The sequence below is a fragment of the Musca autumnalis genome, unplaced genomic scaffold (assembly GCF_047663935.1).
Source record: "Musca autumnalis isolate F117 unplaced genomic scaffold, ASM4766393v1 scaffold_1, whole genome shotgun sequence".
Classification (NCBI taxonomy): domain Eukaryota; kingdom Metazoa; phylum Arthropoda; class Insecta; order Diptera; family Muscidae; genus Musca; species Musca autumnalis.
The window spans coordinates 86,106,853-86,131,827 of NW_027411644.1; the positions used below are offsets into that span (position 1 = coordinate 86,106,853).

General features: G+C 35.6%; 1 protein-coding gene across 1 annotated transcript in view; it reads left to right on the forward strand.

Annotated features, from left to right (window-relative positions):
- The window catches only part of LOC141402476 (uncharacterized), a 248,602-nt gene that overhangs the window by 65,557 nt on the left and 158,070 nt on the right, over positions 1-24,975 (forward strand). The window lies entirely within an intron of this gene.

Consider the following 24,975-nt stretch of genomic DNA (forward strand, 5'->3'; position numbering starts at 1 on the left):
ATTAGCCCTTCGCATTTCTGATTCCTGGGATTGAACTGAGCAAAAAAGTCCACTGGACCATATATCTACCGTGAAAATCGAGCCTCCCGATTTTGACTTTACGTTTTTTATTGACGTTTTTTGGATATTTTGGCATATAACAGCCAAACCATTGAGATTTTCGATCCAACACAAAGACAAACATTGTAGCCAAGACAGTAATTGAAAACTCTCTAATACATCGCAAAGCATTGGAACGTTCCTTCAGGCAGTTTTGGCCTTAAGATTGTGCAAACTTTTCGGAAAATGTCGATAAATGACATTGTGCTACAAAATTTGCCCGAAAAATATTCAAGTGTTCTGATGCAAAATTATATCGTGTTGGGATCCATGGACAACGACAATGCCTTTATTTCGTTTGGGTCACTTCGTTTTATTTTTTTATAACGGTAAAAGTAGTGAAAATCTGGGTCTCTTACATTTTCAAACTTAAACGGGCATATCTTATTTTTTCCACAACGGATTTCTTTTGATCCTTCTTCCTTTTAAAAGGGTGAATAATGTCTTTTTAATAAGCTATTATTGTTTTAAATCGGTTAACAAATGGCTAAGTTATAGTGGTTTATGTCTGAAAACCCCCACAAAAAACCTATAAAGGAATTTCTCATAATTTTCAAAAATATAATGTTTTTTTGTTTTGTTCAATATTTATTTTGAAATTTGAAAATGTAAGAAACCCAGATTTTCACTACTTTTACCGTTATAAAAAAATAAAACGAAGTGACCCAAACGAAATAAAGGCATTGTCGTTGTCCATGGATCCCAACACGATATAATTTTGCATCAGAACACTTGAATATTTTTCGGGTCAAGTTTTGTAGCACAATGTCATTTATCGACATTTTCCGGAAAGTTTGCACATTCTTAAAGCCAAAACTGTCTGAAGGAGCGTTCCAATGCTTTTGCGATGTATTAGAGAGTTTTCAATTACTGTCTTGGCTACAATGTTTGTCTTTGTGTTGGATCGAAAATCTCAATGGTTTGGCTGTTATATGCCAAAATATCAAAAAAACGTCAATAAAAAACTTAAAGTCAAAATCGGGAGGCTCGATTTTCACGGTAGATATATGGTCCAGTAGACTTTTTTGCTCAGTTCAACCCCAGGAATCAGAAACGCGAAGGGCCCATTAAGGTTTTCAAATCGCCCCGGCCTAATATTTACTAGTCTTGGGCAATCTCGTTCATTGAGCGGATCGATCTTTTTCATTCCGTTCACCAAAAAGATCCGGGTCGTTTACTTCGTTCGTTGGCTCTTTTTCGTTCAACAATACATTTGACTGTATTATTTTGAAGTCGTTCGTTCTCTGCTGCATATGACTCCCTCGTTCTTTTGAAAATGTTCGTTCACGAATGACACAACTCCCTGCCAGCAATTGGAAGTGAGTTTTATCTAATTTTATAAATGAGAATCTTTTTGGTGTCTAATTTTCTGTAAAAATGCGACATTTGTCTAATATACAACAACAATTACATTGTTATCCCATTTGCATCGTATTCAGTCAAAATTTAGATAAAAATACGATAGGCAAATAACAATAACAATTCTGTATCATTATGATGGCTATCTATTTTCCATCGTTTATTTGGATACAAATGAGATAGCTTGCATTTATTTTTAGAACTGTTGTAATTTGAACATATAAGACATTTGTATACAAATGATTATATGAGACGGTGGTGCAATGGTAGGCATGCTCGCTTTGCAATCTGAATGTCCGGGGTTCGAATACCAGGTCAGGCGACATCACATTTTTCAAATGAAAAAATTAATATGAGCGACAAAAATTCTAAAAACATACTCGCATAAAATATAAAATATAATGAATTATAAATAAAAAACCAAAAAGCCAAAAATAAATCAAACAAAGGATGACCAATGGGTCAACAATAATAACAACACATAAAATAAAAAAGAATTAAATCAAATCAAATAAAAAAAGAAAGAAAAAATATTTTTTTTCTTTTTATTATTTATTATTATTATTATTTTTATCAATGTTTTAGCTTATATTAATGCTTTATAGCTTATAATAATTTTGTCATTCAAAAAAAAATGTCGACTGGCCTGGGAATCGAACCCGGGCATTCAGATTGCAAAGCAAGCATGCTTACCATTGCACCACCCATATTATCGTTTTAATAACTTTCTGCAGTGTCCAATGAGACACTCAAAAAAGTATCTAATGAGTGGAACAGTTCCTCCCGAGAGCATGATCTTATTGGATAAGAATGCGACTATCGCATTCGTTTGTGCAATCTAATTGAAGTGACTCATTGGACAAGAAACAGATAGCAAATGTTTGCAGGGCTGTTTCTTGCTTGTTTGTGTGCTAATGGGGGTGGTTTTGTTTCTGAACGTAGTGGTGGTGGTTTTGATATGAAAGAACCAGATGAACGAATGATGCAATAGAAAGATATGACCGAGATGTGCTACTGAATGAGGTGAGTTACTGAGCGAGAGTAGCTCTCTGAATCATTGTTTGTTTTGTGTGGAAATTTGTGCTGTTTCCGCTAACGCAGCGTTTGTTTAGAGTTTGACTGCAAAACCAATGCTGCTAATTTTGTAAGCAGCAATGACTCGTCCATCGGGGATCGAAATGAACGATATAAAAGAATGAGCTGGATACGGATCCGTTCATTCTTTTCACGGAATCGTTCCTTTGAGCCGGTTCGTTCATGAACGACGCAACTCTAATATTTACTGTTCAACATGCCGGATGAATAACGTCAATACTTATACGCATTATAATACAGTATTGAAAAATATCTATAGTAGGCCGGGGACATTTTTATGGAAGGAGAAACACCTTATTGGACCCTTCGCGATTCTGATTCGTAGGTTTGTACTGAGAAAAAATTCCACTAGACCGGTGAAAATCGAGTCTTCCGATTTTAAAGTTTTTTTTTATCAACTTCTTTGGATATTTTGGCATTTAACAGCCAAACCTTTATAGCCAAGACAATAATTAAGAGCTCTTTAGTACATCGCAAACACATTGGAACGCTCCTTCAGGCAGTTTTGGCCTTGTGGTCAAAAACTGACTGATGACCACAATCGGGATGCTCGATTTTCACCGTTGACATATGGTCTAGTGTTTTTGTTTTTTTTTTTTTTTGCTCAGTACAATTCCAGGAATCATAAACGGGTAGGGCACTATAAGGTGTTCGAATCGCCTCTCCCTATTCGATACTGTCGGATACCTTAATGTACAATGTATAAATAATAAACTATTCGGGATCACGTAATATGGTATCGCGATATGCATATAACAAAATCTCATTACGAATCCGCTTTGCAAGAATGAAAAGCAAGCATTTATGAAATTCCTCTGTTGTCCCATATGACGTATGAGCAACGATATAACGTATACTAACCAATGTACTGCAGTAGAAAATTCAAAATATTTCCAGTGTTTTTAATATCATTGCGGGTATAATAGTGCCAACAATAATTGTTGACACGCGGAGCAATAAGTCACATTCCCAAGGCTCTGAAGTCGAATCAGTCTCCTTTCCTCTTTTCAGCAAAAAAACACTAGCAACATCATTAGACTTGGAAATAAGATCTTATATGAATAGAAACCTCATTAGTTGAAACCTCACAGTGCACCTATAATAGAGGGAAGTTAACTCTACCAGAGGGTGGTGGGTGTTAGAGGACACACAATACAAATCAGTTGTCCTCTTTGATGAGATAGTAATCTTCCATAATGTGAATCTTAATTCCTTTCCTTCGGTCCTAGATTGAATTGATATAATGCTGGAGAGCGGGCTCGTAAACATAGGAGAGAATTTAGTAAAATTGTCCTAATGTTCGATTAAAAGAATTATTACGATGTGTACAGCTTGGACCAAATCGAATACGCACTTCGAGTTCCCACTTAAAAATTTTTAGAGCTTTCGGGCCATTATTTGCAACAATTTTGAGTTTTTGTGTTGGAGGTATCTGAGCAATACTACGTAATCGACTGACGTATCTAACCGTGGATACGCTGTTGGTAGAGAAGTTTAAATTTTGTTTGGGAGAATAAATCTTTGGTCTGTTCGTCCTTGTCTTCGGTTGGAGCATGAGCACAAATAAAGCTAATGTTGAAGAATTTTGCTTTTATTGGAATTGTAGCAAGTCTTTCATTCACTGGGGTGAAGCTGTAGACCAGATGTTTTAACCTCCGACCAACTACACATCCGGAACCAAAATCATGATTTGTGTCATGGCAGCTATAATACAGTGAGTCACCTTTGGGTGTTGTTTTGACGGCTATCCCAAACCATCGTATTTCCTGTATGGTAGTTACATCGGCCTTCAAGTCATCTGCCAGCGCGTTAACTGCACATTCTCTATAAAGTGTGCGAACATTCCAGGTGCAGATTCGTAGATCATGGTCCTTAAAACGTTTGCGGGGGTCGTGAACTTTAGAGGGGTTTGTTTTTCTTTTCTCTCGTTTTTTCATAGTAGGTTGCTTTTTTTCTTGGGGAGGGTTACTAACACGACGCCCAAATCCAAGTTTTTACCTTTAAGGGTGTTAAAGGCAGCTCCCCAGGTGACACCACTGGGAGGTCAGTCTCCACTTGAGATGAGAGAGGAACCAAGTTGAATCCTGGGCTTTGCCATGTTAGCGCCGGTCAGGACCGTTCCTTGGCCGTTCCATCCCGTAAGCCCATAATCTACAAAATATTACATTGTCAAAATATTAAATTATTGTAATTAATTTGGCAATATTTCTTAGAATAAGAATTTTATTCATCATCTAAAAATTTTTGTTTTGATAGGTAAAATTTTACCGTTCCCAAAGTCTTTATAAGGAAATATCTTTTAATAGTTTTCGTTCATGTCAAAACATTCACAATTCAAATGAAGACAGTAATAGCTTAAATTAGAATTTGTTGTCGTTTTAACCTCCATTATGAGGATTTATGGAATGAAATTGACGACATAAATCCACGGTATTTACTAAATCCTGTACCATGAATAAGATTTCCTCAGTTTCTGTACTCAAAATACCTTTAGTCATTAAAAACATGTACCATAAACCTAACTAATTCTAAACCCAAAACGTACATATCTAAGGTAACCTTGTCCTAAAATATTCTTCTTGTTTTTATTAAAACCGATAATGTTTTTGATAGCCATTAGCTTTTCCCACAAAACATACATACTGGCCAATTGTGTTCAACACCAGAACGGAAAAATAACGACCATTCAAATACCATAAAGAGGCAAACAAGAAAACACGTTCACACAGCTGTTACCGGACTTCGTTGTCCGCTGTCCTGCAACTATAGCTTTTTTCTTTTCAAAAGAAATAAATTTCAAGGAAATGGAGAAAAAAACAAGAAGCAGCAGCAGCAAAAATTCCATTTTACCATTCATTGTCATTTACAGAACAAATTAAATGCATGCGGATAGCTAAAATTGGAAATACATGCATACATACATACATACATACATACTCGTACATAGTACATGTATAGCCATAAAATATGTTTTCTAATATTGTTAAAGATAGAACGAAAGCAAAATCTGGGTCAACCAACAATATTAGAAGATAGCCATTGTGAATGTTATAAATTCAATTAGAAGTGGTTTTTCTGATTTAGAGTAAAAGATGTAGCATTAAATAGAGGAACAGTGGGATAAAATGGAAAATAACCAAATGCCAATACCCTTGATATAAAAGATCGAACTCCATCGAGAATGGTGACATAAAATGAAAACAAAAATCAAGATAACCTTAACACAGAAATTTCAGAGTCTCAAGGACTTTTCTCTGGTGTGGAATAGAGAATGTGGTTATACCCTACACCAGTATGTGGAAAGGGTATTATAAGTTTGTTTTGGTAAAAATTCATGTAACACCGCGAAATATTCGTTGTACACCCCCAATGTCGTATTACAATCTTCATATCTCGGCGAGATAAAGCGATTTTGAGATGTGTGTCCGTCCATCCGTCCATTATAAATTGTAATCAAACTCCAGGCCGCAATTATGGACCGATCGTCACGAAATTTTGTATGGAGGTCGGGTTCAGATCAGAATAGATCCCTATTCTTATTGGTGATGATCGTGAAATATTTAGCGGGTGAAATGGACCAAAAACATAATATTTATCCAATTTTGTAGCGGCTCTGTTGGTCGCAATAAAAGTCCTTCAACGCGAAATTTTAAGTAAGATAAGAGTATATGACAAAGAAGAAGCTTACAATTTGAGATGGCGACCAGATAATATTTAGAGGGTAAAATGGACCACAACTTTTGTGTGAAAATTGTTAATATCCAGCTTATATCTTTATTCCAGAAAGAGGAACGCTTGACCTTTCTATTGATGTTAATTGTGTTGGCGTACATGATAAGATAACAGAGTTACAGCCTAATATACCCTGTTATTTGTTTAAGCACGCTAGAGGTCGCAATTATATTATGTAGAAGAAGATGCCTACAATTTTGGACGATGATCTGATATTATTTAGAGGGAGAGGTAATGGTCCATTTCATTACTTTCGTATGAAAAATAAAAAAATATATTTCCCTAGAATTCATTTTTCAATACAAAACTCCTTAGGCCATGTTAGCTCGATTAATCCAATTAATTAATTAAAACTTTCATAAATAATGGCCTTCGTCTTAAAAAGACAATAACAAATAAACAAAAAATATATTTTTGGTCTATATTTTATTTCTTGGAGGGCATATACCGGCAAGCCTACAAAGCCTACAAAGAAGCCTACATATGGAAAAAAATACTGACCTTTCCCCCTGATGCATATTGCAATAACGTGTCTGCTAGATAACGGGCCTAATATGTAATGGGTTTTGTGTAGAGAAACATATGTTCCCATTCCCAGTTTTTGCATTATTGCAAGTTACATGGTGCCCTAGTGTATTAATTGTCCAATTGGATTGGTTTAAAAAACGATTTCCCAGCCAGGCAACTTCAAATTTTCAGTGGTGGCAAAATAACCTTCAGTAATGTTGGCGACATTTTCTGAATATTTCAGCCATGTAAAACTTCTCTACAAGTGGTGTCTTAGAACATGCCATTTGGATTTGGAGCTAAGCTGTGGGTCCCACATAATTGAGCGAATATGGATCGGGGTACACTCACTCATTGATATGAGAGAAGTCTCCCCTATTCCTTTTGGGATGTTTGTGAAACAATTATTATAATTCTTATTTAAGCTTGGTGTGATACGGTACCAGAATCCACAAAGTTATTTCTTACAATAAGTTTATTTGCACATGGTCGGCCCCGTCCGACTGTAGCCTTGGCTTGCTTGTTTTATTATACCATACCCCACAATGTGTGAAGGCTATTATAAGTTTGTTATGCTAGAAATTCGTGTTACATGAAATATTCGTCGTAGACGCCCAATGTTATATACCGTTTTTTAAATCTCGAAGAGATGAAGTGATATAGCGATGTATGTCCCTCCGTCCGTCCGTTTGTCCGTCTATCCATTATAAGTTGTAATCAAACTCCATGCCGCAATTATGGACCGATCGTTACGAAATTTTTTATTGTGGTCGGTTTCACATCAGAATAGATCGTGACGATCGTGAAATATTTAGGGGGTAAAATGGACCAAAAACAACAATTTGATCCAAATTTGTATCTGCTCTGTAGGTCACAATCTTAGTCCGATCAGCGCCGATTTTAAAAGAAGCTTGCAATTTTACGTGATGATCAGATAGTTTTCAGCGGGTGAAATGGACCGAAACTTTTGCGTGGAAATTGAAAAAAATTTTAATATATGTCTTATGTCTTTATTCCTGGTAGACACATTCCGCCCACGTGAGTTATTTTTGAAAGACGATCCCTCGACCTTTCCATAGATGCCAATTATGTTGATGTACAAGCTCAGATAACAGATTTATTGCCTAGTATACATAATACAAACAAGTAAGCCAAGGCTATAGTCGGACGGGGCCAACCATGTGATACCCTACACCACTACCCCTGGGAATTAGCTTTCCACAAGTCAAAATTTCTTTAAGGAACAAATAAACTTATTGTACACGGTGCGCCTTAAATTACTTTAAATGAAGTTCATAGATGAGGAAAATCAAAAAACAAAAAAATCGCCGCAGGGATTTTCAAATAAATCGCAGTCAAAGTTAATATTTTTAGTGTTTCTTAAGATTTTCACGCTATGGCTTGGAAACCACCAGAAGATTGACCTTTATAATATTTTCGGAGGATTTACAATTTTTGAAAATTGAATAGCGCCCGCTAGTCACTTTAGTGGGTCATAGTATAACTTTAGGATCAGTATGCTAGGAAGCATATACTTGTCCACGGAAAACATAATCTCCCTGTAAACGGGACCCTAAACTGCTCTTAGACGTAAATGTTGAACTTTTGTGGGGGAGGTACCCTTAGGAGAGGACCGATATGAACCATTTTAGAAGTTAAACTAATTTTGGACAAAATAATAGGAGATCAAAAGTTTGGACTAAATTGGTTGCCCCGTTCAAGATATATCATGCATACCATTTTAGTGGAATTTTGTAAATATTGGGGGAAATACCGATATTGCCCATCTTCCAACTGAAACTAAGTTTGGACAAAATATGACGAACACCAAATTTTGGACCAAATCGGTTGATCCGTTCGAGAGTTATCTTGCGCTCCAATAACTACACACGGTGTCATACGGGTTTTTTGCACCTTTCAGGCTCTTTTCTCAAGAAGTATGGACTTGCCTATGAAAAAACTCTTGCCGACCTAAAGGAGGCAGCGTATGCAAGATGCTTCAACAGAAATCAAGTGATTTTGTGTGGGAGGTACCCGAGGGAGTGGACAAATATATTTCATATTCAGACCTGATCTATATCTGGTAGATATATTAGGATGTGTAAAGTATGGACCAAATCGGTCACTCCATTCAAGAGTTATGGTGCGCACAATTTTTACGAACATTTTTGAACTTTTGGCTTACCTTCGAACTTAAACTAAGTTTGGACAAAATATTACCAAGGCCAAATTTTGGACCGAATCGGCAGATCCGTTTGAGAGTTATCTTCAGCTCCAACCACTAGACACGGTGTTATGGATTTTTTGGACCTTTTAGGCTATTTTCTCGGGAAGTATGGACTTGCCCCTGATAAAACTTGTACCGTCGTATGGGGAGCAGTGAATACAAGTTGCTACAGCAAAAATCAAAGCGAATCGAGAGCAGCTCCTAAACCGCACTTTTCCGAAATTTTGTGTGGGAAGTACCCAAAGGAGTGGACCGATTGAGTTCATATATGAACCTCATCTAAGTCTGGTAGAATTTTTACGATATGCAAAGTATGGACCAAATCATTTACTCTCTTCAGGAGTTATTGTGCGCAAAAATTTTCCGAACAATTTCGAACTTTTGTGGGGGAGGTACTGGAAGGAGTGGACCCATATAACCCATCTTTGAACTTAAACTAAGTTTGAACAAAATATTACGAAAGCCAAATTTTGGACATAATCGGTTGATCCGTTCGAGAGCTATCGTACGCTCCAGCCAGCCGAACAGACAGACAGGAAGACGGACAGTGCTAATCGACTCTAAATTGTCTGAAACGGATTTCGTCCATGAGGCACATTTTGCCCGTATGAAAGTGTATATAGCCCCGTTAGCATAAATGCTGAGGGTATAAAAATGTTATAGTGCTGAAAATCCTCTACAACATTCTCTTTAGTCTCATCTCGATAGGACTTGAAAACCTAAAAATGTGCGTTTTGACCGCGAAACACGTTCGCCTTGCCGCCCCTTTTACGACGGCGCAATTTTTTTCGGCATACCTACTGAGACGACGCCAACTAAACTGATTAGTGCCTAAGATAACACTCGAAAGGAGAAACCGGTTTGGTGTTACTTTTGTACATCGTATATACGTCGGAATATGGACTACATCGGAACACTCCTTCGGCTGCCTCCCCGTTTAAGGACTCGTCTCGGATTGTTTCATTTTTTTATACCCTCAACCGTAATATGGAGGGTATAATTAAATTTGTCAGTCCGTTGGTAACACATCGAAATATTCATCGGAGACCCTATAAAGTATATATATTCTTGATCAGGCTAAAATTCTAAGTCGATAAAACCATGTCCATGCTCGGAATTTTTAAGATAGAGCTTTGTAATTTGGTGTAGACGTTTCTACTACTCCTAAGATGTTTGGTATTGCAAATAGACTATATCGGTCCACGTTTTGATATAGCCCCCATAGAACGGTACCACCCGATTTTTGTGGCCTCAATATTCTTCCGAAATGGCTGAAATTTGGTACTTAGTCTTCGTTGGGCGTGCAAAACTTCCCACCTGAAATTTGTGGGTATAGGTCCACGCCTTCATATTGCCTCCATAGCTATGTACCTCCCGATTTTTGGTATTTTGAAGGTTGTGGCTTGAATATACAACCGAAATGGCTGAAATTTGGTATTTAGTTTTCATTTTGGGTATTCCACTTTCTCTTCTAAATTTGTAGATAAAGTCCCCACCTTCATATAGCCCCCATAGAATGGTACATCCCAATTTTCGGAATTTTGAAGGTTGTGACCACAATATTTCCCTCCCGGAAATTTGGAAATTGGTATTTGGAAATTTAGCCACATTTTTTTACCGAAATTGCTGGAATTTGGTATTTAGTCTTCTTCATAAACGAAAGAAAAGTAATTGTTCAGTTTTACTTCAATACCGAAATACCGGGCCGAACTTAACGCCGTTTTTACTTGTTTGCATTTTTTTTTTTTTTTTTTTTTTTTTTTGTTCTTTGTGCCCCTTTTTACGACGGTACAATTTTTTTGGGCGTAAAAGTCCATTCTTCTTGGGATATTGGCTCACAATTCAAAAAACAAAACCAATAGAGACGTAGTAAGTATTGAGTTTACTCACTTTCTTTGTGTCCGAGGCTGAGGGTATATCTCCGTCGGCACACCTGACTGATGCTCTCTAACTTGTTTTAATAATATGTAGCGAAAAAGCCCCGATTGGTCATTATAAAATACGCAAAATAATACCTTACGTTTCCAGTAATGATGGCGTATATATGTATGTTCTATATCTCTGATATGTTACCATGTACGAGGGCAGTTCGGAAACTTCTTAGTCTAGCACAAAAAGCGCGGTATAAACAGAAAAAGTTAAGTGTTTTGGAAACTTCCATCTCTGTTATGAACACATGTTAAATTTTGTTTCGATCTGGCATCTCCTTCATATAGAAACAGGTGTTCAAAAAAGACGCATCCGCAATTTTTTTACAATGGAAAAATTAGAAATGCGTGCTGTCATTAAATATTTACATAACAAAGTTTATCGGGACAACAAATTCATAATGATATGGTGAATGTGTTAGGTGAAAGTGCTCCTTCATATGCAACAGTAAAAAATTGGGTTGCTGAATTTAAACGTGTTCATACAAGCATTGAAGATGAACCACGTAGTGGACGTCCAAAAACAGCAACAACAACAGAAATTGTAGCCAAAGTGCATGATATGGTATTAAATGATCGACGAATAAAAGTGCGTGAAATTGCTAATATCATGGGCATCTCAAATGATCGAGTCCATTTAATTTTGCATGAAGACTACAGATGAAAAAGCTTTCTGCAAGATGGGTGTCTTCCATCTATTACAACATGATCAATTTGATTACTTGTTCTTTGATCTGGAGACAGCCAGGTGCCCTTATGAATATCGAGATGATTAAATCTGGTACTGCTAACTACCATGTTTTTTGCAGCTGCAAAGTCTATCAGCCTCATACTATTGTCAGATGTTTCACTGTGGAGACTGAATTTCCCGACTGTTGGGCCAAAGATATTCTCCTTTCCAATTTTGGCATTAAAATCGCCTAGAATGATTTTAATGTCATGGGCAGGGCAACGGTCATATGTTTCTTCTAAGCGCTCGTAAAATATATCTTTGGTCTGTTCGTCCTTTTCTTCAGTGGGAGCATGAGCACAAATAAAGCTGATGTTGAAGAATTTAGCTTTTATTCGAATTGCAGCAAGTCTTTCATTCACTGGGGTGAAGCTGGATACCAGATGTTTTAGTCTCCGACTATCTACGAATCCGCAACCAAACTCATGCTTTACGTCATGACAGCTATAATACAGTGCGTCACCTTTAGGTGTTGTTGTGACGCCTTTCCCAATCCATCGTATTTCCTGTATGGCAGTAATATCGGCCTTGTACTTTTCAAGTACGTCTGCCAATGCGAAGACTGCACCTTCTCTATAAAGAGTGCGAACATTCCAGGTGCAGATTCGCAGATCATGGTCCTTAAAACGTTTGCGGGGTTCGTCAACTTTAGAGGGGTTTGTTTTTCTTTTCTTTCGTTTTTTCATAGTAGGATGTTTTTTTAGGGGAGGGTTACTAACCCGACGCGCAAACCCAAGTTTTTAACGTTCTTATGGGTGAACGCGCGGCACATGTTAGTTCACTACCTTTAACGGGTGTTAAAGGCAGTTCCCCAGGTGACACCACGGGGAGGTCAGTGTCCACTTGAGATGAAAGAGGGACCAAGATAAATCCTGGGCTTTGCCAAGTTAAAGCCGGTCAAGACCGTTGCTTGGTATCATTCATCCCCTACTTCACCGCATTTGGGTGCCGCATTTGTTAACAAAAACGCATAAGAATGAACATTTCTCAAGCTTGTTTGGATCGTTTTAAGCAAAAGAACAATCCAAACAATGGACTGAAGCTGGAGGAAGTGCCCCAAAGAAGGCAAAAACAATTCAATCGGCTGGTAAGGTTATGGCAACGGTTTTTTGGGACTTCAAAGGTATTTTATTGATTGACTATCTGCAAAAGGGTTAAACAATAAATTCAGAGTACTATTGCAACCTTTTGGATCAATTAAATGTACAAATTCGAGAAAAACGTCCTGGCTTACAACACAAAAAAATAATTTTTCATCAAGACACCAGCGCACAAGAGTGTTTTAACAATGGCTAAAATCAACGAATTAAAGTACGAGTTGCTTGACCACCCACCTTATTCTCCTGATTTAGCTCCCAGTGACTTTTACTTGTTCCCAAATCTAAAAAATTCCTTGCTGGCAAGCGTTTTACCTCAAATGAAGATGCAATTACAGTTGTAAACCACTATTTTAAAAACCTTGAGGAAAACTATTTTAATCAAGGGATAGAATTTTTAGAAAAGCGTTGGACTAAGTGTATTGAAGTTTCAGGAGATTATATTGAAAAATAAAAATATTTTTTTGGCCAAAACCCTATTTTTGAAGATCCGATTTTTTTTTTTTTGTGCACAGAATAATAAGAAGCACATAAAGTCATCTGAAAATAATTAGTTTTTGTAATTACCGATAGATGCCGATAGTTGGAGCAGTGTCAAAGTCGGCACTTAATTAAAAAAAAAAAAAAAAAAAAAAAAAAAAAAACAAGTAAAAAAGCGTTAAGTTCGGCCGGGCCGAACTTTTTATACCCTCCACCATAAAATATTCTAAATTTAATAAATTTATTCTTTCCTGTCCACAATTTTAGGCGGAGATATTTTGTGACCACTGATACCTAAATAAGTTAAAAAGCATAAAAAATGTATTCAATGGGTAGGGAACCTTATATGGGGATATATCAAAGTGAAAATCGCGAGGTACAGTTAAATAAGGGGCTATACCAAAACATGGACCTATGTTGACGGTTTTTAGTGAAGATATTTTGTGACCACTGGAAACCCCAAACGTGAAATTACAGTTAGTTCGGTCAAAAATGTAGTTAAAATCCACAAAATACCGAAAATCGGGCGTCCCGGTGTATGGGGGCTACACCTAATGATGGACCTATGTTGACATTATTTGGTGGAGATGTTTTGTGATTATTAGGAACCTCAACTGTCAAATTACAGGTAGTTCTATCAAAAATTTAGCAAAAATCCTCAAAATACCGAAAATCGGGAGGTACCGCTATATGGCGGCTATTCCAAACCGTGGACCTATCTTGACAATTTTTAGTGGAGCAATTTCGCGGCCATTGAGAACCTCAAATGTAAAATTTCAGCTGGTTTGGGCAAAAAATGTGGCTAAGATCCATAAAATACCTTAAATCGGAAGGTATCGTTATATGGGGACTATACCGAACCGTGGACCTATCTTGACAATTTTTAGTGGAGCAATTTCGCGGCCATTGGGAACCTCAAATGTAAAATTTCAGCTGGTTTGGGCAACAAATGCGGCTAAGATCCTTAAAATACCTTAAATCGGGAGGTACCGTTATATGGGGGCTATACCAAAACTTGGACCGATATAGCCCACCTTCGAACTTGATCTTCCGACGGCTAAAAAAATGGTATTCCCCAATTTTCAGCGAAATCGGTCAACAAATGCGACCTGTATGTTGCGAACGGACGGACGGACGGACGGACGGACATGCATAAATCGACTCAGAAAGTGATTCTATGTATATCCCTAGAAGGAACTATGGGTCTATCTCGCTTCCTTTTGTATGTTACATACAAATGCACTAACACATAATACCCCTTACCACATAGTGGTGTAGGGTATAAAAAACAAAAAAATGGTGTAAAATAGACACTTTTTGTTGTGTTGTGTCACTGCATAAATATAGAGAACTGAGACCAAAGTTATAATAAACCGGGAAGCTGGTGGTGAGTACTTTCATAATAATAAAAAAAGAACTAAAAATTTTGTAAAACTAGAGTATTAAAATCTCTTTTTGTATGTATATTGAAAATTATTTTTTACAAATATGTATACCCTACACCACTATGTGGGGAGGGTATTATAAGTTGGTTTTGGCCAAAAAGTTTGTATCGCATCGAAATAATGGTCGTAGACCCATACTTATATATACCAAAATGAATGTCTCGACGAGCTGAGTCGATCTGGCTATGTGTGTCCGTCCGTCAGTCCGTCCGTCCGTCCGTCTGTCCGTCTCTCCATCTAAACCTTGTAATCACGCTACAGGTCGCAATTTTAATTGGATCGTCACGAAATTTTGGGTGTTATTGGGGGTCCCACAGAGGAAAAAAGCGTTTGATTTTTGATAATGGTCGGATATCATTCAGGGGTCGGAATGTGACAAAAAAAATATTTGGAAAAAAAGACCAACGTTTTATTTCAAAGTTAATATCTCCCTTCTGTAGGAGGTATATCGAAAGCAAAACCTGGCAAGGAAAGTAGAAAATATCACCTTTACAACGATGTGAAGTAGGTTGTCATAGGTGGTCAAACAACGGAGATATCGCAATAGTCGGTAATGCATCCCTTTTTCCATTTTTGTGCAATCACACTACGAAATTTTGATCGGATCTTCACGAAATTTTGGGGGTTGATGGGGGTCTAACAGAGAAAGAAGCCTATTGATGGTTGGCATACATCCCACTTTTCCATTTTTTATTTGGGTTGTACTGTCGATGCACTTAAATATGTTTCAAAAAAATTGACCTGTGTTAATGAAGACATTCAGAGCAAAGGCGCTAAGCTATCCCAATTTTAATATTTTGAATTTTATTAGTCAAAAGCTTATGAACAGGGGTAGTGGTGTTGGGTATCACATAGTCGGCCCCGACCCGACTATAGCCTTGGCTCACTTGTTTTAAAATATATTTAAACTTTTAAAAAAATGTCCAAGTTTGTCCACCTCCAAATTGATTTTGGAAGAGAGCTGGGGGTCTTAACTAATAAATTGAGAAATAAATTCTTGCTCAAATTTGCCACAGTTAAAATAAAGTGGATTTTTCTATTGTAAGATGGGAGAATTTTTTGTAAATACCTGTTGTGACTGTACGTAGTATCCAATTGAAATAGAACGATAATACCCACTAGGGTTATGATTTTTTTACAACCTCATATCCCTGTATCATAGCGTGATGAGTTTTGCCATAAGATTACATAAAATCGTAATTATAAGGTGATTCGGTGAAAAAACCTCACGCACAAAATGATTTTAAAATTTGAATTTATCAAAATTATGGGCAATTTTTTGAAGTCACTTTAAGCAGATATACAATTGAAAATAAACTTTAGAGTCACATGAGATAATTAAACTGACATAACATTTATTTTTCACTAATTTTCTACAATTCTGAAAATCGTAAAAATGTCGTAAACGCTTTTATTTAAAAATACCATTTTTAACAAAAAACAAAAAATTTTAAATTTTTTCAAAGTGGTTTGTGTATGACCTTTTTCAATATTTGAATGAAATAAACATTATTATAGTTATTAGTGGGCTTATATTTATTCATTCGTGCAACAAAAAATAATTTTTGAAAATTTTTTTTTTTTCATTTCATACGTTATTTCAAAAAATTATTTTTTTAAAATCGATTTGTGCGTGAACTTATTTTATATTTCAATGGAATAAACGATAGCGTAGTGATTATTAGGCAAAAGCTCATTCATCCCTGCTACAGGAAATCATTTTTGAGAAAAAATGTCAAAAAGTCATAACCCTAATACCCACATCTATCAACTGATTTTTCTTAAAATTCATATTTAAGGGTTTCAGAGTGTAGAAAACAAGTATGTGTAAGTTTTTTGAAAATAGGTCCATTTTTTGTCATAGCCCCCACATAAAAGTACCGCCGGATTTTAGATATTTTGTGAATTTTGGCGACACTTTATGACCGATTCGGCTGACATTTGGTATTTCGACCTCTTGGAAAATATGAATCCTTCGTACCAAAAATTATAGACATAGGTCAATGTTTTGGTTTAGACCCCACACAACGGGACCACCCTGTTCAACAAATTTTGGCTGTTTTTGGTAATTTTGGTCGATAAAACGTAAGAATTGCTGTTTGTACACATTTAATATAAATAATAATTAATTTCAATACAAAATAGACGTTGAAATAGTTTTGGCCAGAAAATTTAGATTTGAGACCATTGTGCCATGTAGTAACCAATTAAATTTTTTAAGGTGTTCTAAATATTATATAAAATTATTCCATAAATATTTGAACTTCAAAATGCCCATAAAATTTCGGAAACGTGTTGATATTGCTTTAAACGGTCCACAAAAATGTTCTCTTTACACTCCATTTAAACATAATAAAATATTCCTCTCCAATGCCAACATCTTGCCATTGCCTCTATTTGCCTATTCGGTCGCATTAAATAAACAACCCAGTAGTAGTTCACCGAGTAGTGTCTATCATGAGATTTAAAATATTGTAATACTTATTATCTATGCATTGAAAATATAAACATGAAAATCTACATATAAATTATCGCAAACACACACTCAGGCACACATGTGCATATATTAAATATGCAAATACATATAATATGCACACACTCACACAGTTGTTGTAAAGCAATTGCATTTTGCCTTCAGTTTTAATTTATTTGATAATCATTGAAAATTTATACAATAAAGAAGATATAATAATTCTAGGCCACCACCATACTTCATATTTACAAATACACACAAACATAAATATAAACAACAAAGGGGGCGATTAGGCGGAACTATTTGTTGCGAACTGACTCCCTGGTTTCATGCCACACATACATACATACATAAATATGATTGACTACCCCAAGTCCCAATGTTTATTATGCCTAGAATTTTCAATGCACAATTCATGGTGTTGCTGGCTGGCTGACTGACTGGGTTCATGGCATCCGAGTGCCTGATGTCGACGCCACAATGATGACACTTAAATAAAAACGAGGCAATTATAAAATGATTCGCTTCGTATCATTTTTTGTCATTCAAATGATATATGACCTGATGATGAGTTATGTTATCTACGATAATTTATAATTTGTAATAAATTATTTGCATTGTTGTTGTTGTACTTACATGACAAGGATTTGGGAAATTATTACTTATTTATCTGATAAGGAAGGAAAGTTAGTAAAGGGCCAAAAAGACTGGGATTTCTAAAGAAGGTGCCGAATGGGACAAAATTAACCTACAACATTTTCTCCGCCAAAATTAAACACGGCTTAAAATGGCAATAAATTGTAAGCGAAACTCCTTAAAAGGTCAATAAGACAGCCCGGCCTTTAGCCACAAGGCTAAGGGTAAAAAACTAAAGTTTTCAGCTCAGATTGTTGGTTAGTAGGCAGTCTTACCTGGTGGCTATTAGCAGCTGGTCCTACTTCCAACTCCAAGTTTAAAAATGACGCTGCCTGAATAGGGTTTCTCATAACAAAACCAGTAAGAAAGGATCAAAGTCGGGCGGGGCCGAATTTATGATACCCCACACCACTTTAAATAATTTCGACATAATTTGACATATTTAATTCTAGACCAAATTCCGTCACACATTCTAAACTTCATAAAAATTGGACTTATATAAGAAGTTTGGTGCATCGAATACCTTTAATCGGTCGAAAATCTTAATATATAACAGAACTTAGTGATAAGTGAGTGACTGACAGATTTTCGCTCAGAAATTATGAGTGTGGGTTGTTGTTGGGGTATAGGGATGAATAAGGTTGGGTTTTAGGAAATTCGAACTAGAACGGTACGAAAAGTACTAAAAGGCACTAAATAGGGTACTCTTTGTATTATGCAAACGGAATGAGCACGAATTCCTAAATTTGGAATGGGTAACTGTTGTAGAGTTAGAAATTTGAACTAAAGGGTTTTTGGAAATTCGAACTAGAAGAGTACGAAAAGTACTAAAAATCACCAAATTTGGTACCAATTGTATATTTTGAATGGGTATAGCAAGAATCTGATATTTGGTGCAGGAATCTAGTTTGGGAAGTGGTGTAGATATAAGGAAATGGTTTTGGAAATTCGTACTTATGTTACTAAGTTTAGTACAACTTAAATTTGTGTGAACGGATTGAGCTGAAAACCTGAAATTTTGAATTAAGATTACTGTTGGAGTGTAGGATTGCGAGAGGTTTGGAAATCCGTACTTATGTGTATGAAGAGTGTTATATTTAATATAATTTGAAATTTGAAATCATGATTGCAATCATAACTGTACAACACACAAAGAATAATTGCAGATAACATCGGCAGATAATGAAAGAGGACCGAGAATAGAAGATACGTGTATCGGCGTCTTGATAGTTTACGTCGGGAAGTACCATTAATGCGTTGAGGAAGTTTCACCTATTTGTGCCAAGAAGCTATAAAAATCAAAAACACGTGTTTTGGGTTAATGCTGTACTTTATCTATGCTTATGCCAAGTTGCACAACAAACATCATTGTAGATGGATGACGTCGAAGACAAAAATATTCTCCGGTTAAATTTTACTATAAGTCGTCGAAGAAATTAAGTATTTATTTACATTAGGTTTGTCTTCGTACTTACTAAATGTTGCCGAAAACACTTTTTCAGCAACTTTTCCATTGAACAACTGTCAATTTTAGAAACAATAGTAATAATTATTACAAATTATCGAGTACGCAGACAGGCATATATAACATTAGGGGTGTCTTTTTACTTACTAAATGTTGCTGAAACATTTGTTTCAGCAACTTTTCCTTATACAACTGTCAAAATCTGCAACATTAGTAATAATTATTACTAATTATCACGTAAAAGACACAGCTAATGAAATAAATATCTATATCAAATTTGTCAACAAAACACAAAATATTTTTTAATGACATTTGTTTCGTTCATTTTTCTAGGGGATGCATGAAACTAACATGAAACCAGGGTTTCGAAGTCGGAGTCGGAGTCGAGCAATTTGCTGGAGTCGGGGTCAGAGTCGGAGTCGAAAAAAATAACTCGACTCCGACTCGAGCAAATTCTTTTTCTAGAAATATAACATTATATTCAGGGGCCTATTATGTAACTTTTTAACAACTTTACTCATTGTTTTATTTTACAACAATTTCATTTGTTTGTTTTGTAGTTGTTACAAAAACAAAAGACATTTTAACAACTTTTCAATCGATAAAAGTTACAGAATAGGCATACAGGACACCATTTTTTTCAAAAAAATCGTTATGGATTTTAAAAGAAAACAAGTAAGAACGGCGTTAAGTTCGGGATATAGGAAAGACGTAATTCTTTTTAGAATATTGTATAACCCCCAAGGAAGACTAAATAACATGTTTCAGTCATTTCGGTGGGATATTGACGTCACAACCTTCAGGATTACGAAAATCGGGAGGTACCGTTCTATGGGGGCTACATAAAGGCGTGGGAGCTATACCCACAAATTTCATATGGACAGTTTTTATATCCCAAATGAAGACCAAATAAAAAATTTCAACCATTTCGGTGGAATATTGAGGCCACAACCCTTCAAATACCGAAAATCGGGAGGTACCGTTCTATGGGGGGCTATATGAAGGCGTGGATCTATACCGACAAAATTTTGGGGGAAAGTTTTATACCCCAAACGAAGGTTAAGTACCAAATTTCGGTGTGTTAATGAAGCTAAAACCTTCAAAATACAAAAAATCTGGAGATATCAAAACGTGGACCGATATAGCCCATTTACAATACCAAACATTCCAGGAGTAATAGATACTTTTGCACCGAATTACAAAGCTCTATTTTAAAAATTGCGAGATGTATCTTGATTTCAACAGACGGACGGACGGACAAAAGGACATGTTTATATCGTCTTATAACTTTACCCTGATCAAGAATATATATACTTTATAGGGTCTCCGATGAATATTTCGATGTGTTACAAACGGAAAGACAAATTTAATTATACCCTCCATATTATGGTGGAGGGTATAAATATAAGAAAACAATCAAGCAAACGGTATATTATACTAAGTTTGAGGGCGATTCACAGGATATCTACTATCCTTTGAAGTAAAATCTTTTTATCTCTATTTTTTACAAAATAAACGATCAGAATATTTTATGGCCCAAATGATGCTTTCATTTTTTGTAAGCAAATATTCGAATTATAATTAGGCATTTAACGTCTTCTGTACAAGTTCTACAAGTCTTCTGTCAGAAGACCTACTGGTCTTCTCGCAAATGTCATAAAATTAGATAAAATCTTAAGTATTAGATGATTCTATAAAAATCTAGAAAGGACATCAGAATCTAAAAATTAATCGATCAATTTTATTTGTCATATTTTGTTGGCCCGTTTTATGACAAAAATGACAGTTTTTGAAGCCAAACATTAATAACTATAATTGTTCCACAAACATCCCTAAAGGGACAAGGGAGACCTCTCTTATATCAATGAGTGCACCCCGCTTCATATTTGCTCAATGATATGGGACCTACAGTTTATCGCCGAGTCCTAACGGCGTGTCTTAAGACACCACTTTGTAGAGAAATGGCTGAAATACTCAGGAAATGTCGCCAATATTACTGAGGGGTATTTTGCCACTGCTGAAAAATGTTTGATGTTGCCTGGCCGGGGAATCGAACCCGCGTCTTTCAGCGCGCAAGGCGGGCGTGATTACCATTGCACCACGGTGGCACCCAAACATTAATATTGTAAAATGTTGGCCAAAAATACCTCGACTATTTGAAACTAGACAAATAGCACCAAAAGAAGAAAAATTCTACACAAAGCTTCACTACAAAACTCAGAATAAACTACTTATGTATCTAGGTAAAATATTATATTTTCAAATTTAAACGGGCATATCTTATTTTTGCCATAACGGATTTCTTTTGATCCTTCTTCCTTTTAAAGGGGTGAATAATATCTTTTGAATAAGCTATCATTGTTTTAAATCGGTTAACAAATGGCTAAGTTATATTGGTTTAGGTCTGAAAAAGCCCACAAAAAACTGTAATTGAATTTCTCATAATTTTCAAAAATATAATGTTTTTTGTTTTGTTCAATATTTATTTTGCAATGCAAATCGAATGTGGAAAAAAGAAGTAATGCCCGTTTAAATTTGAAAACTCAAGAAAGCCCATTTTTCAATACATTTACCGTTATAAAATCAAAACCCGAAGTGACCCAAAGAAACCAAAGGTATTTTCGTCTTCTATGGACTCCCACAAAACCGAATTTGTGCATCAGAAAACCTGCAAAAAAATTTTGTCCACTTTTGTATCACAGTGTTATCTGTCTTATTCGATATTTCGCAATTCTTTGAATTGCATCTTCAGGAAGATAAAATCGCAAAAATCATGTCAAGAAATAGTCTTAAAATATTTACTTAGAACTAAGGTAGCAACACTACCATCGCCAGCTGTCGTAAATATTGCACCATAATATATAGCTTAAGGCCATGTTTACGATTTGGTCCAGATTACCTTTCCTTTTCCTTGGACATTAGAAAAATTTTATTAATGGGTTTTCGTTATGAATTCTTTCAGAAGATGTTGTGCTTTCGATTTAAATAGTTTTTTTTTTCAATATTTGTGCTGAATATTTTACTTTCAGGCTTAAGCCCATAGTCGTTGTTTTAATATTTTATTAAAATAACTTTAATTTATTAGTGGGGAAAATTGGCAATGTTTACCAAGGGGTAAGGCAGGGAAGACTATAGTTTCAGATCTCGCCACAGATCTTCATCAGTTCCCTTGTTTCTTGTTTTTCAACAAGATACTTTTTATACCCAAGTGTCAATTTCTCGCTCAAATAGATAAGCGTCCAAAGAAACTCTCTGATCAAGCATTTCTTTGGCACTACCTACACTCGAGCAGCATCTCTTGCAAACAAAACCAAATCTTTCCCACTGCTATGCGTTCGTTGAGTTCCAACGAAAAACACATAACTAATTTGTTGGTATTGCCCATTAACAGCAATAAACCACACATTTGACGGTGCACGGTAACACAATTAGGAGGGTTTTTTATTTGGAACGACGACTTCTATTTTGCTTTTCAAAATAGTCAGGCTTAATCCCATAGTCGTTGTTTTAATATTTTATTAAAGTAAAATTTAATTTATTAGTGGGAAAAATTGGCGATGTTTTTCCAAGGGGTAAGGCAGGAAGTGAAGTTGCTCGAGTTTAGGTTTTCCAAAGAAATTCTCGATCAGAGTGTTTCTTTGGACACTTGTGTACACTTGGGTATAAACAGGTTCTTGTTGAAAACAAGAAAACAAGGGAACTGATGAAGATCTGTGGCGAGATCTGAAACTATTAATCTTCCCTGCCTTACCCATTGGCTAATAAATTGTTTTTTAATAAAATATTAAAACAACGACTATGGGATTAAGCCTGATTATTTTGAAAAATCATCCCAAATCCAAAACGCCAACGCTCCTAATGTCTTGAACATATACTTGGAAAATGTTGAAATTTTAATCGGACTTTGTAAAATTACGTATTTTAGTAGTCTAAACTTAAATTACTCCTCCGGTATAAACCATGGGCTCTTGATATTGTATGTTAAAAGGAGGGGAGGTCTATGGATATAGTACAGTGAAAATATATATGACATATAGGCCCATTTTCATTCAGAAATGGCTGTTGTAATTCAGAAATTCCCTTTGAAATTCAGATATTTATTTCTAATTCAAAATTTTCATTTGAAATTCAGATATTTTATTTGTAATTCAGAAATTCTATTTGAAGTTCAGATATTTTATTTGTAATTCAGATATTCCATTTGATATTCAGAAATTACATTTGATATTCAGAATATTTCATTTGAAATTCTGAATATTACATATGAAATTCAGAACCCATCAATTATTTTTTCAGAAAATAATAAATTTATGAAAGTAATTTAAATGTGATGTGGTTTATTTACATCAACAGAGAGTTATGCTAACGTTATGAAGTAATTCTGAATTTCAATTGAAATATTCTGAATTTCAAATGAAAATTCTGAAATTCAAATGATATATTCTGAATTTTAAATGGAATATCTGAATTTCAAACGCAATTTCTGAATTTCAAATAGAAAAAAATCCGAATTACAAATAAAATATCTGAATTTCAAATAGCATTTCTGAATTACAAATAGAATTTCTGAATTAAAAATAAAATATCTGAATTTCAACCGCTATTTATACCCTCTGTACACTATTGTGGGGAGGGTATTATAAGTTGGTTTTGGCCAAAAAGTTTGTAACGCATCAAAATAATGGTCGTAGACCCATACTAATATATTGTTACGAATGTAACTGATAGGTTTAAGTTAGTTTAGTTTAATTTCCGTTAATTTAAATATTTGAATTGTAACGTAAAGTTTTTATTACGCAGTTACTTTATTTAAGCAACAACAACTACCATGTAGAACTCTCTTCATTATTCTAGATGTTACTTTACCTTTCATTAATGTGCTTTTATTTTGTTTTGCCATAATCATGTAATTATTGTTTAGTTTGTTACTTCTTTGCACTTGTTTGTTGTTGTAATTACGTTATTACTGTGCTTGTCGTCCAATTGTATTCCCCACATGTATGTATGTGAGTATGGTTGTTCGCTTAGTGCGAATGTGCGTCTGTGTGTTCGCTGCACAGATTCGAGGTGTTGCCATATGCTCTAGATATTTCTCGAACAGGGAGACTAGTGGGAATATAAATACAGGGGAACTGGCAAGGACGGAGTTAAGTTGTGTTTTAAGCGTTGAACTGAACAGATCGGTAAAAGAATAGCTGCGTGCTAACTAGAGACAAGCTGCGTGCTTAGTAATTAAAGTCGGTTACGAAGAAGTGTAATAAAGTAAATAAAGCATTGTAGAAACGTAATCTAAAACGAACCCTGTTTTATTTGGGTACAAATCGTATCGGGGAATAAAACAACGTCTACACGGAGATTAGTTAAATCTAATTCCGTAACAATATACCAAAATGAACGTTTCGACGAGCTGAGTCGATCTGGCTATGTGTGTCCATCCGTCCGCCGTCTGTTCATCTAAACTTTGTAATCACGTTACAGGTCGCAATTTTTGATCGGATCGTCACCAAATTTTGGGTGTTGATGAGGGTTCCGAAGGGGAGAAAGCCTATTGATTTTGGTGATGGTCAGATAATATTCAGGGGTCGGAATGGGCAAAAAAACTTATTTGAAGAAAAAGTCAACGTTTTATTTCAAAGCTCATATCTCCGCATCTATAAGGGGTATATCAAAAGCAAAACCTACTAATGAAAGTAGAAAATATC